Source organism: Hibiscus syriacus, unplaced genomic scaffold (genome assembly GCF_006381635.1).
Source record: "Hibiscus syriacus cultivar Baekdansim isolate YM2019G1 unplaced genomic scaffold, ASM638163v2 tig00000405_pilon, whole genome shotgun sequence".
Classification (NCBI taxonomy): domain Eukaryota; kingdom Viridiplantae; phylum Streptophyta; class Magnoliopsida; order Malvales; family Malvaceae; genus Hibiscus; species Hibiscus syriacus.
The window spans coordinates 386,784-400,383 of NW_024061786.1; the positions used below are offsets into that span (position 1 = coordinate 386,784).

Consider the following 13,600-nt stretch of genomic DNA (forward strand, 5'->3'; position numbering starts at 1 on the left):
AAAAAAAAAACAAAAATGTTTATAAGATCATAGACAAGGACACATGCCAGCAAAGACTTGATAATTAATTATTTTACTTTTCATCATCTTCAATTGGGAAACAAAACTATGTAATTTGTAAATCACCACCATGGATGCACTGAGAAAAATAAAGTGACCAAGTATTTCTGAACTAATCATTAAAATGTCATTTGGCATAGATTACCAACTTCATGTTTCATTGCTTGGATCTTGGAGTGCGTGCAGAACACTTTAATCATCCAAGCAAACTATAATGCCATATGTTGTAACACCTCAAACTCGACTCAGGAGATACCGCATTTAGATCACTGAAGCGACCCCACAAAATCTTTGAACTTTGGGATTCCAAAATCAAATTATATTTAAAACAACAATAATTAAAAATGATAAATGATGAAAACAAGTAAAAAAAGTTTTTTCCATGGGTGACTCAAGAGTCCCGAACTTGAAAAATCTTGAAGACCGACGATAGGTGGACGACTTTTATAGACAATCTCAGCAGACAAGTCTCAAGAGGAGCTCTCAGGGAGGTGTTCAATCAATACGGTAAGGTGATCCATGTTTTCATTCCGAAATCGACTAAGAATCCAAGGTTCAAGGATTGTACTTTCACGTTCGTTCGTTTCCAAAGCAAGGAGGATTTGAAACAGTATATTAGGAGCTGACATAACGCAAAAGTAGATGGACGATTTATCTTTGTCTCTAGATCCAAGTTTCTACCTCAGTCGAGTAGGCGGGAATATCACAAGTCGGCTGGACCTCTGCGTTTACAAGGACTGCTCCCAACGGTGCCGCCAACAATGGTAAGAAACTTTCGGAGAAAGTGTGGTTGCAGAGAGGAAGGGGTGAGAGGTCTTATGTTGAGGCCCTGCTGAGGAGAGCAGAGAAGCATTCAGTAGGTGCGTAGAGTACCGGTTCATAGGAGTTTCAGCAGGAAGAGGCTAATTGGGGATGCTTGCTGGATTTCAATATCCTTGTCGAGGACATGGAATGGATAGACAAGTCGTTGGTTGGGCTGATCAATGAGAGCTTTGAGATGGACCTAGTTCAAAGAACTATGGTTATGGAGGGGATGAACGTAAGTATTGCTAAGTGGGGTAACTCGAAGGGCTCCTGTATCATCACCTTCGACTTGATTGTTGAGATGAAGGTATCGTGGGAAAAGAAGGAAGATAATTGGTCTTTTTGGTTCAAACATCTCTCTCCCATTAAGGATGCCTCAGGTATAGCTGTCGCTTATTTCTCCTGTTAACTGGTTAGGGTCCCTCTAATTCTATGGCACGAAAAATTCTTTAGTGATATGGGGAATAAGTGGCGAACTTTTGTGGAATTGGACGAGGGATCACTAAAGAAAGAGGATCTCTCATGTGCAAGGCTAGTCGTTCGTGCAATTAGTTGATTTGATATTCCATGATCAGTTACCGTCCGATCGGGAGGCTGATCGTATACTATAAAAATATTGGTGATTGATTCGTTGAGGGAGACGCCTAATCTTCATTCTGAGGCGGAAAACATGAATTTTGCTGATATATGGGAGATGGTCGGAGTTACTTCGTCGGTTTATAGTGATGTTCCAGAGAGGGGACATGATGACGTCGATCATCATTTGTGGGTATTAAGGTTTCGAGGGGCATGTGGCTGCTTGAGGTGTGCCTTTAATTTCCCTCGTACATGGAGAAGATGGTACCTTTGCTTCATCCGAGAATATTGGGCTGGGTGTTTCAAATACTGTGATGCTTAATGAGATCGTCAGAACGGATTTAGAGGAAAGGTTGTTGGGCTCCATGATGAAAGATAACCATGTTGGTTTAGTTCATATTTCATATGGGCCAAACGAAATTGGGTATAACTACCTCGAGTTGGGAGGACAATTGGGCTTATCTGAATTGGGTTTCGAAAATATTTATGGAATGGGTTTGGATGCGAGTAGCCCAGGTGAAGGAAATGCAGAGTTTCCCCTTTTTTGTCGATGGGCTTCATTCCAAAGAGTTCATTGTCTATTATTCAAAGTTCCAATCACTTGACCAATCAACCTCCATTTGGTAGGCCTTCGCATGATAATTTCTCTCAAGTCATTCAAGATACATTACAGGTTTACGTAAGGAAACGAACTGTGCTCCCGAGAGCGGTTATTAGAAAGTAGGTCGAAGTCAAATCAGAGTTATTTTGGATGGGGAGGCTCGGTCTTTGGTTGATCCGCGTGGTCAACTTTACGAGGATAACTCTGCGGAGGAGGTTGAATCAGTTTGGGAAGTTAGCAATATCCTTCAGATATCTTCTAAAGGTGGTAAGAAAGCTGTGGTTAAAAGGGTTAAGTCTCTGGAGGTGGCGATGAGGTGCAATCTTTAGATAGTTTCTGCATGGGTTTACGATTTTTCTAATGAATTGGTCAATTGCTACATGAAATGTCAGGGGTTTCGGTAGAGCCAAAAAAATTAGAGCGGTTAATAAACTAATGAGAGGGTCGAAAGCAAATTTTGCTCTTTTTTAGGAAGTAAAGTTGGTCGAGATTAGAGGGACCTTGTGTAGGAAAATTTTGGGTAATGGAGGATTTGATTGGACATTCAGCCCTGTTGAAGGGACTGCCGGATGACTTCTTAGTCTCTGAGATTCGAGCTTCTTTGTGGAATCGTTGAGAGTGATTAATAAAAGATTTGTTGCCATTATTGGTTCGATCCCTAGTAAAAATCTCAGTTGCAGAATTCTAAATGTTTGTGGCCCTTCTACGGATAGTGAAAGGGAAGATTTTTCAGTGAATTACTCGTATTTCTGGATGATTTCTCTTTCTTGTGGTTCGTAAGTGGTGATTTTAATGTGTTTTTGCATTCAGAGGAGAAGATTAGGGTCTCTTCAAGTTTGAGAGTGATGGAATGTTTTAAGAACTTCGTACATTTAGTTGGATAGGTCGATTTGCCGCTGTTGGGTGAAAGTTTTACTTGGTCGAATAATCGAAAAGTGGCAACGTTTGTTAGATTAGATAGATTTCTTGTTGAGGATAATTTTTTGGTTATTCTTTCGTGGATTGTCCAAAAGGTGTTACCGAAGTCTCTATCTGATTATTGTGCTATTTTCCTTGAAGATCAAGCGAGGAATTAGGGAAAGAAGCCATTTAGATGTTTTAATTTTTGGATAGATGATCGAGGTTTTGTTTCTAACTTCTGGTTTTCTATAAGGAAGGCGGAATTAGGCGGAGGTAATGCTAACATAGAGATAGAGAGGATCTTCAACTCGGCCAAAATTACAGTCTTGGAGTGGTCTAAAGAACAACGTTTCGATTTTCAGCACATTATTAGCGACAAAATTCAAAATCAGTGCATTAGAATTGGAGATACAAACTAATGGTCCAAGTCCAGACGCTTATTCGAATCAAGAAGCCTCACATGCAAATTGTTGGCGAAATATCGAAATGAAGAATGGTCATGGCTACAGAAGTCTAGAATTAGGTGGATCACCGAAGGAGACCGTAATACTCGTTTTTTTCACAGCTATGCATTGTCCAGGAGAGATTAAACTTTATAGTTTCCTTATCTGTGGGAGGGTAAAGGTGGAAGAACCTGCTGAGGTGAAGAAGGTTATATTTTCATACTTCAGTAATCTTTATGAGATCAAATCAACATTGGAAGTTGTTAATTTTTCTCTCCCTTTTATCAAGCTTGACGAGTTGCAGGCTGTCAGATTGGAATCTAGGTTCAAAGAGGATGAGGTGTTCCAATCGGTGCAAAACTCTGATGGAAATCGTGCACCGGGCTCAGACGAGTTTAATTTTAATTTTTTAAAAATGTTTTGGCCGAATTTGAAAGGAGCAATCATGTGTTTCTTTGTAGAATTTTACGATTCTGGTGTTTTGGATTTGCGTTTGAATAACTCCTTTATCTCACTTATTCCAAAGAAACTTAATCCGCAGTCACTCGAAGATTACATGCCTATCAGCTTGGTCGGAGGGGTTTACAAGTTGCTTAGCAAGGTACTTCATAATCGGCTTCGTATGGTGTTGAGTACTCTTGTTAGCAAGTCACAACTTGCATTTATCCCGGGGAGACAAATTTTGGACTGTGCGCTGATTGCTAATGAAGTTATTGACACAATGAAAAAGAACAGCTACTCGGGAGTAGTGTTTAAAACTGATTTCAAAAAAGCTTACGATATCGTTGATGGGGGTTTTCTTATGAGGATTTTGAAGGAAAAAGGTTTGGTGAGAGATAACAGAGATGGATTTATGACTGCATTTCTTCTGCGTCTATCGCAGTACTAGTGAATGGATCTCCGATTGATAGTTTTCATCTTGCTAGAGGTATACGACAGAGTTGTCTATCATTGCCCCTCTTTTTCAACTTGGTGGGCGAAGCATTGAACCTTTTCTAAGGCGGTTGAAGTATGGTTGTTTTCGGGCTGCATCGTTGGTAATGTCAGTTCAGGGGTGGAGGCTTCACACCTTCAATATGCAGACGATTTGATTTTGTTTTATGGACCTTCTGAAACTCAAGTGCTAAAGGTGATAAGGGTGCTGAAAGTGTTCGAGTTAGCTTCGGGCTTAGAGCTGAATTTAAGGAAGTGATCGGTCTTTAGGATCAATGTCAATGCAGAGGAGATTCAGGCTTGGGCAGCTCGGGTTGGTTGCTCCGTAGGAAGTTTCCTGTCAACTTACCTTGGGGTTCCGTTGGGTGCGCATCACAATTCTAAGTCCCTGTGGGAGCTGGTGATAGAGAAAGTTGAAAAACAACTCGCAGGGTGGAAAGCTCTATCACTCTCCTTCGGAGGAAGGATTGCTTTGATTAAGTCGATGATTTCTAATCTTCTTATTTACTTTTTATCATGCTTTAAGATGCCTGCTTCGATTTATTCTAAGCTTAACGAAAATTTCAAGATTTTTGTAGGGCGGGTTGCTGAATAGGAAGGGCATCCATTGGGTTAGTTGGAACGAAGTCTGTTTACCTACTAAAGGTGGTGGCTTGGGTATAGTTGACCTGAAAAGAATAATTTGGCCTCATTGGCAAATGGGTTTGGCATTTATGTTCGGAGCCTTCTAGCTTGTGGAAAAGCATTGTTTCCACTAAATATAAATTTGATCTTACTGCTATCCTTCCTCCGGATCGTTTGTCGGGGCCTCGTGGATTTGGCGTGGGATTCACTCAACTTACATTAGAGGTACATATGATAACCCTTTAAGGAACCATTTCTAATTGCAGGTTTTCCCTCACTATTTAACCTATAAATAGTAGGCAATTTTGCTTGTTTGATATATATCCCATAAGCATTTGCTTTGAAACTCTCTTTGATTTTCATAAACCTATTTGGAGGGTTGTTTTGAGTTTTGAGAGAAGAGCAGTACCACCATTGTCCATTCCATCTTTCAAACGTACAGAACTTAGAGAGTCGTAGCGAGTCGTGCTAACTTGGGGGGCATTCATTCATTGTAGCTATTACACACATGGAGTGAATTCACTTTTAAGGCCGTTGTTAATACCACTACATCAATTTGTTTGATTATATTATTTAATATTTTTCAATCAATGTTAATACTTTGTTTTGCAACAGTCAATTTTTCCAACAATAACTCCGTACCAGGGTAACATTTTGTGATTTTATTCTGTGTTGGTTATTATAATTTACTAATACATTGAAATCCATTATTTTTCAGCCATTGCTTTTGTGAAGTGTAGTCCACCCGCCGCCCAAAAAGTTAAAATATTGAACTGTTCAAATAAGACAATTTAATTTCAGTTGTAAATACGAAATTAAGTATGTATACTTGTTCTTTTATCGGAATGTATACTTGTTCTTAATATTGGCTTTTGTATGCACAAATACTTGGAAAACAACAGTCATTATACCAACGGTACAACGCTATTTTTTATCTCGAGTAGAACCCGAATCTTGAATCAAGACTCATGCTCAAACAACAATACCTGCACAGAATTTCAAATCAAACAATCAGAAAAGAAGCAAGAAGCAAGACACGATCGTGTCATAAAGGAGAGAAACTCATCATTTTTTTTTTGGATTTCTTATAATATGACAACCCATCCCAACGGTTAAAAGCTATGGGCAGTGGATAGAGTAATATATCTTCACCCTAGACCAAATGGACAGTTGAAAATTGAAATAGGGTGTGAAGAAGTTTCAAAGTTGAGGAATATTTTTTATTTGTTTGATATCGATTCAGGGGAAACGAAGGATGAAAGTACGAGGACGAGGACGAAAAGAGTTGGTATGTAATTTTTGAGGTTCATCGGTCATAATAGACGATTGTGGTTAATGAAATTTTGTTCGATTTTAGGAATAATTTTAGAAAAAATGTGAGCCTTTGAGATAAGGAGAGAGAAAATTAAAAGAAGATTATTGTAACTCGCTTTAAATTATGTAGTTTTAGATTTTTATTCAATGAAGAGTAACATAAAATTGTGTGTGAAGATTTATAAACATTCATAAATAGGGAAGGACATACAATTTGATGCTATGAGATAAATTTATAATACTTCAAGATAATCTTATAAAATTTTAGATGATAAAAATATTTTATCAATAAAATATAAAAAATATCTAAAATATATAAAATTTAAAATTTCTAGAAAGGGTGACTGGTTCCTCTAACCCATCCATTCCTGTATATATATTCACTATGTTAAATATTTAAAGTATTTGATTTATTTATAATAGCAAAAATCATGTTATATATAAAGTAATTTTCAAATGAATTTCTCCACATATGACAGTTTAAATAAGTAGCTTATACAAAAACGATGAAGGTAGTTGTAGTTGTTAATTAAAGCAATGAAAACCAGTCTTGCTTATTTCGATACCTTGTTTTAATTTAGAAGAAAGCTCAAGTCCCTTCAAAGTTGGCCAAGGCTGCACTTGCCATCTTTGATTGTTTATTGTACCAGCTCATGAATCTGGCTATAAATTCTGTGTTCAACAATTTCAATATAAATTAGGAAAACAAGCGATTGCAAAATCTCCATTTAATTAAATCCATACCTTCGATTCTTGAGAAAATCCTGCTGTCCTTTGTTTCCATGTCATCTTCACTCTCGATCATATTTTCATCATCCCTCTTAATTAATAGCAGTTAACTTTAGTTAACATAATTGTATGCAAAGATAAATCAAAGGGTTGATCCATATTCTTACATTGTATTCTTCATATAAACAATCTACTAGTGGGTGCAGGCTATCCTGCAAGTGCTTCTTCACTTCTGCCACCAATGACTGTAAATTATTAAGATTTATTAAATTAACTTGATTGAAATAATGTAATCAAACATAGAGACTACTGATTCAAAACTAAATTGAACATGAAAATAAAGCAAAATTTAGTCGATTCTAATCGATTGGTAATTAATCTAATTTTTGTCTCTCTTTTTAATTTTACTTTTAGCTTTTTACCATGTTTTTTAAATTAAGCTAGTATATTTTTTTTTATTTAACCACTTGTACCAACACTCGTTTTATTTACCGTATTTTATTTAACAATAAATATCATTATGAAAAGTTATAATTAATAACATTTGCCTTATTTTATTTAATTAGAATTATATTTACCGTATTTTATTTAATAAGAATTGTTTTGAGAATTACAACATATTGCGAGTAGGTGAAATATTTTACTTGAGCTTTTATTGTGAGCCCTACTTACCATGAATATGAAGTGGAGAAACATCATGCTCTACCAGATTTTGAAGCTTTCTGCGGATTATATACAACCTGTAATTCACCAAGTTCAAAAGGTTGAGCAATTATAGATAATCTAATTATCATAATATGATCAAATGATGTTAATATCTTCTCTTACAAAGTTTGAATGATGTTATTTTTTAAAATTTAAAAAAATTTAAATAATTTTTTCTGTAAGTGTAAATGAGTTTATCCAGATTTAAAATCCAACATAAATATTATCTTATAATTATATTAAAACTTAAAAAAAAAATAACAACTCACTGTTTCGGGCTTCGCTCCTCTACCATGTTTTTGGCAATATTGGCGATGTCCTCTTCCCATTCGGTTAGAATTTTTTGGTCTTCCTTGAAGGGATAACTGAAGTTGAACAACAATAATATAGTTTTACAAAAAGAAAAAAAAATCTGTGGGAAAAGCTTACTAAGAAGGAAGGTATGAAGGTGACCATGAATCCCGGCACGCTTCGAATGAACGAATGGCTTGACGCAGATTATTTTTTGAACTTTCAGCAATCTTTTCAGCCAACTTATGGGGCAAAGAAAGGCCTTCTTGTTTAGCTATAAATTCCAGGACTTGAACAATCTGAAGTCTCAAAAAACAAAGCTTGATAAAAAAAACACATCATTTTATGTTGCAATTAGGAATTAAAGAGCAATGGCAGCCACCTCTTGTTTGGAAGGCGGTAATAACTTAATGAGTGTGCAAAGTGACCTAATCGGCTGAAGCTTTGACACGTTGGAGCAGCAGAAGAAAACCTTGTTCCCCGCTTTATACCTTTCTAACAGCCATCGGATGTATAACAAAGCATCTGGGCTTAATCTGTCTGCTTCACATAAGATAATCGCTACACAAAAATTCAACCTTTAAAAAAAGTATATACGGCTAATGATTTGTGTTGTTGTTGTAGAGTAGTAGGGTTGATTACTTCTACAGTCTTCAGGGTCGTTGGACAAAGCTTTATTAGGTTTAGAGTTCTTTGTTTGTGTTTCCTTCATTAGTTCCACTATCACATGCTTCTCGTACCCTCTTAGATCCGACAGATTGACTTCTACGTGTTTGGAAGATTCCTTTACGTCTACTTCGATTCTTCCTACTGCTTCCCCCTGTCATTGATTATACATTTTTCATTACAATGCTATAGGGAAACAAGTCAACGTCGTTTATTAATGCAGAGGATTATCGATTACCTTCAAGTGAAAAGCCTTGCGCTCGTCTCTTGTCTGCAAAACAATGAACCCTTTAGTAAGATAGCTAGAAATTTAGGCCAAACTATGGCTTGTCCTTCAAATTTAATCCTTTTGTCCAATAATACCATTAATTAATCTAAGTAGTCCGTTTAAATGAAATGGTGATGTGTTTATTCTTAAAAACATCCATGAAACAAGAAAGGATAAACTACATATTTAGTCACTCACTTTTTCCATTATTCCATTTTGGTCACTCATTTATTTTTCTTTTCAAAATCGTACCTAAAATTATGTTTTGACCACCCACTGTTAAAAATTAATGATGATTTTGAGATATAATCATAAGATAATATCACGTCATCATTGAAAAATAAAAGTGTCACATCTATATTTATGTTTTTTCTAACGGTGGGTGACCAAAACGGTACTAAAATATAATTTTAGATATGATATTGAAAAGATATTATTTGATGAGCAAAACTAAACCACAAAAATAATTGAATGACTAAATACGTAGTTTACCAAAAATTATATCGATTTGATGAGTTGAAAGACTTAATTTTAAGAAAAAAATGACAGTATTTAATTTAAATAATTGAGGTGTTTATTATTTCAACAAACTAGTGATATTATAATTGCAGAGGATCAGTTTTAATAAATTAAAATGGCCTTTTAAAAAAATTAAAATAGATTTGAAGTAAAATTAAGTGTTCAGATTATATTCAAAATTAATCTTTTATATTTAAAGAATTTTTTTTTGTTAAAAATAAGTGTGTTTTTCGTTACACCTACTGTTAAAAAACCTGTTAAACGACACGCCCTCTTTATAATTTTTATATTTTTTTAAAAATAAAATAGTCTTTAAAAGAGGGTCCTCTAAAAACGAATACGCCAACACCAGAGACCATGCTGTTTTCATGAAGTGAAGTTAAAGGGTCTTCTAAAAGGGGGCAATTTACATTAGAAGTCGCATAATTTAGCATCAATTTGCATTTAAGTCAGAAATCTTTAACTTTATCAAATTACATTATCGAACATTTTATTGTTAACAAATTAAACTAAAAACATTCAATGAAATTAAGATAATAAAATTTCATTAATATTATTTAATTAAAATAAAATAACTACGATTCATATAATATTTTATGTTAATTTGGTGACCAAAAAGATAAAATTCCTTCTAATGACGGACACAGCCAAAATCATGGTTCCTCCCTCTAAATAATATGGTCACCCAATATTATTACAGGATATTTAATATTAAGGTACCTGAACTCGGTCGGGTCAAAAAACTTCTCGAAGCATGGCCAAAATCAGGAGGTCCTTCAAATATAATGTGATTACATTCTTCACTTTTCACCTATAATATACGCCATACAATAGGGATACCAAGTATTAGAAACTAACGAAGTCTATACATATGAATAGTGATAGTAAATATTGGCATATTTTTTATTTTAGTTCCTCAACTATTTTAAAATTTAAGAAATTTTAACTTGATTTCTTTAACTATAATATTATAAGTAGCTCAAAATCGGTAACACTGTTAGCTTTTATTATTAAAGTGATTGTTAGAGATCGTCATTTAAATTCGATTTGAGTCGGTTTGAAAATTTTATAATTCTTAATGTTTTATTTTGTTATGACCTTTATTTATTAAAATATTTTTAAAAAAATTAATATATATATATATAAAGTCTTTTTAAAAGGGAAATTGTGGAGGCTCCAACCAGTCCTTTATAGTTTTGTCAATTGTGTGATAATCATTGCTATTATCTACGATAATTACGTAATAATGATTATGTGAAATTTCTTTTTACTGTTATTCAGTCTCATATTATTTTTACGTAAAATTCTCATTAATAATTTTCAATTGATAATAAATGTACATGTTAATAAAAATATTTAAGGCTATTATCGATATAGAGTTATTAATAACATTATAAAAATTTAAGCAATAAATCTTAAATTTCAACATGATATAAGGGCTAAAATAAAAATAGACCATAAGTAGATAATTCTCACCAGTGCCTGCAACCGAGTGACCTCACTTCTATTGCAGATGAAATCTTTCAAAGTTTTGGGCCGGTACTTGTCTGCCAATACGTACTTTTGGTGCACCTTGCAAACATCGGCATCTTTCTGCTCAACAACAGTTCCGTCTGCCGACAAGATTACCGGCGCCTTCACCGGTGTGGTCGCCGGTTCCCATACTCTCTCCCTCAATGGCTTCTCCTCAACTACTAATTGAACATCAGGAGGATCGTCGACCTCCTTTTTCTCTATCCTTGTAGTCGTTTTATTAGACGTTGACGACGAAAAACTAGTTACTTTAACAGGTTTCAGAACATCAGCAGGCGTAGAGGGCTCCTTGTAATGATCACCACTTGTCCTACAAGTAAAACAACTGGAACCATATTCTTGAACTTTACCGAACAAACTCGAAAACGAGCTAGATGAATTGGCCGCAGTTGTTGCTTGACTCTCTCGACCGGGACTGCTGTCGGCTCCAGACATGTTCTTTTCGCGGTTTATAGAAAGGGTGGAATCAGTGAGTCCTTTGTAATAAGGACTGCATTTATTGTTCCTTTCATCGTTCATGCCGGCAATGAAATTGGTGACATGAACCTTATGAGGAAACATTCCATGGAACTTGTTATGTGCACCGAGACTCTCCTCTGTTAAATCGGACTCTTTTCCCCGTCGATTGATGAAGTCGCCTAGTTTACTGATGTTGCTCCAACTAATCCAGGAGGATTTTTCGCGATGATGAGTCGAGTCCGATGAGCGACTAGACCAGGGGATGACGACGAGTGTCTCGGCTTTCGATGTTGTGATTGCGAGGTCCGGATCGGATGAGGAGCGTCGGGGGCGTGTAGTTGGACTCGGAAATGCATTTGTTGTGCTGACATGTCAGTTTCTGTAACTATGCTTTGCTTTGTTTGCCATCCCACGGTTGCCCTCCTTGTTTCTTTAACTATCTTTTTTTTCTCTTGATATCTACCGATAAAGATGTTGAGGAACAAACTTTGGGGGACATCAAAAGCTTCCCCTAGTTCATTTTTTAAGAAAAGAAAAGAAAATTTTCATTAGATAATATTTTTTTATTTTAAATTAAATATGCCAGTTATACTCTACGTTTCAATCTATTAGTCAAATTTTTTTATTCAAAGATATTTTAATTATGCTTTATTAATTTTTAAATTTAAATGTTTATCGAGAAAATAATTTTTTGAGCATCAAATTTATTTCTCAACAATTTTTTAAAGAAATTCTCCCTTAACTTTGAATCATCAGTAGCATTTCAATTTCAATTATTTTTAAATGGGTAAGTTTTTTAATTTCTTTCAAGATATTAAGTTTACAAGGACGATAAATTATGATGATAATATGAAATTATTTTAACTAGATTAATTGAATTATAACAAGAATAATTGTTGAGTGAGACCAATAAAGTGAAAATATGTTCTCCCTTCAACTTAAAAATTAAGTGTTTTTTTCCTTTCTTTTTTGTTAAGTGTTTATATGTTCTCATCAACGATGATAATAAATAAAGTGAATATATAACTTCCGTTCATCTTCGTCTTTCTTTACTTTTCGTTCACTTATACTCTGTAATTTTTTAAGCATTTTCAATTTCTTAGCTATTTTTTTATATGTTCCCTAAATTTATTGCTTCAAATCTTTAATTTTTTCCTTCAAATTTACTGCTACAATATCCTTTTTAAATTAAATAATTAATCAAAATTTTGATTATTATGATGAGATAATTATTGTTGTTGGTCAAGATATAATAACAAAATATTTTATTAAAAATATTTGTTGAAATAAATTTGGATAAAGCTAGTGAATGTTCATTGTTGTTTAACTTTGAGACTATAGATGTCAAAGAGGAAAAAATAAAAATATCTTCATATGAAACATAAAAAGAAAAATATTCAAGAAGTGTTGATGATGATCACATTCAATTTGTGGGTGAAAATTTTGATACGATTACTAAATCATTAAAAAGTTTATTAAAAATAAGACGTCACATCTTTAAAAAAAAGTGATGTTAGTGAAGAAATATAAATTTTATGACAAATTTTATAATATGTTTGAGTTTTAGCAACTAATGAGATCAAGATTAATTTTTTTGACTAAAAAATCGAAGCATAAAATAGTTAGCTCTAAAAGTTTATCGAAGATTAAATGTTGTAGTTTTAGTATGTTGTTTAATAATAAGTATGCATCTAAATAAATATTGATGTATTAAGATGGTGTATTAATTATGTACTTTAAAAATATCATTTATTTAATGTGTTATAAGACTAATTATGCAATTAGATAATATCATTATATTATTATTGTTTACAACTAATTTTGTACTTGAATAATATTATTGTTTTGTGTGGTGTATTATTTTGTATTTAAACAATATTATTGTTTTAGTATTGTGTATTACTAATTGAGTTAGTATATAATATTATTGTTTAATGTGATACGAAGTACACACTATTGTTTAATTGTACAAAAATTAATACCACTCTTTGTTCCTTTTCAATGTAGACATAGAAGAAGTTCATATTTTCAATAATTTATTAAACTTAAATTATTTATATTATCTATAATTATAATATTGAAAATGCTTATAAATAAGTATCATGAAGATTTTAAATCTAAAATAATATATTTATAATATAATCAACATAAATTATTCATATTATCTATAATTAT

General features: G+C 33.7%; 1 long non-coding RNA gene across 1 annotated transcript; it reads right to left on the minus strand.

Annotated features, from left to right (window-relative positions):
* Nucleotides 1-8,378: 8,378 nt before the first annotated feature.
* On the minus strand, nt 8,379-8,920 carry LOC120205183. Its single transcript, XR_005524011.1, has 3 exons — nt 8,885-8,920; nt 8,623-8,800; nt 8,379-8,541 (listed from the first exon to the last, which is right to left on the minus strand). It is a non-coding gene; the product is annotated as an uncharacterized LOC120205183 (long non-coding RNA).
* Between the last annotated feature and the right edge of the window lie 4,680 nt (nt 8,921-13,600).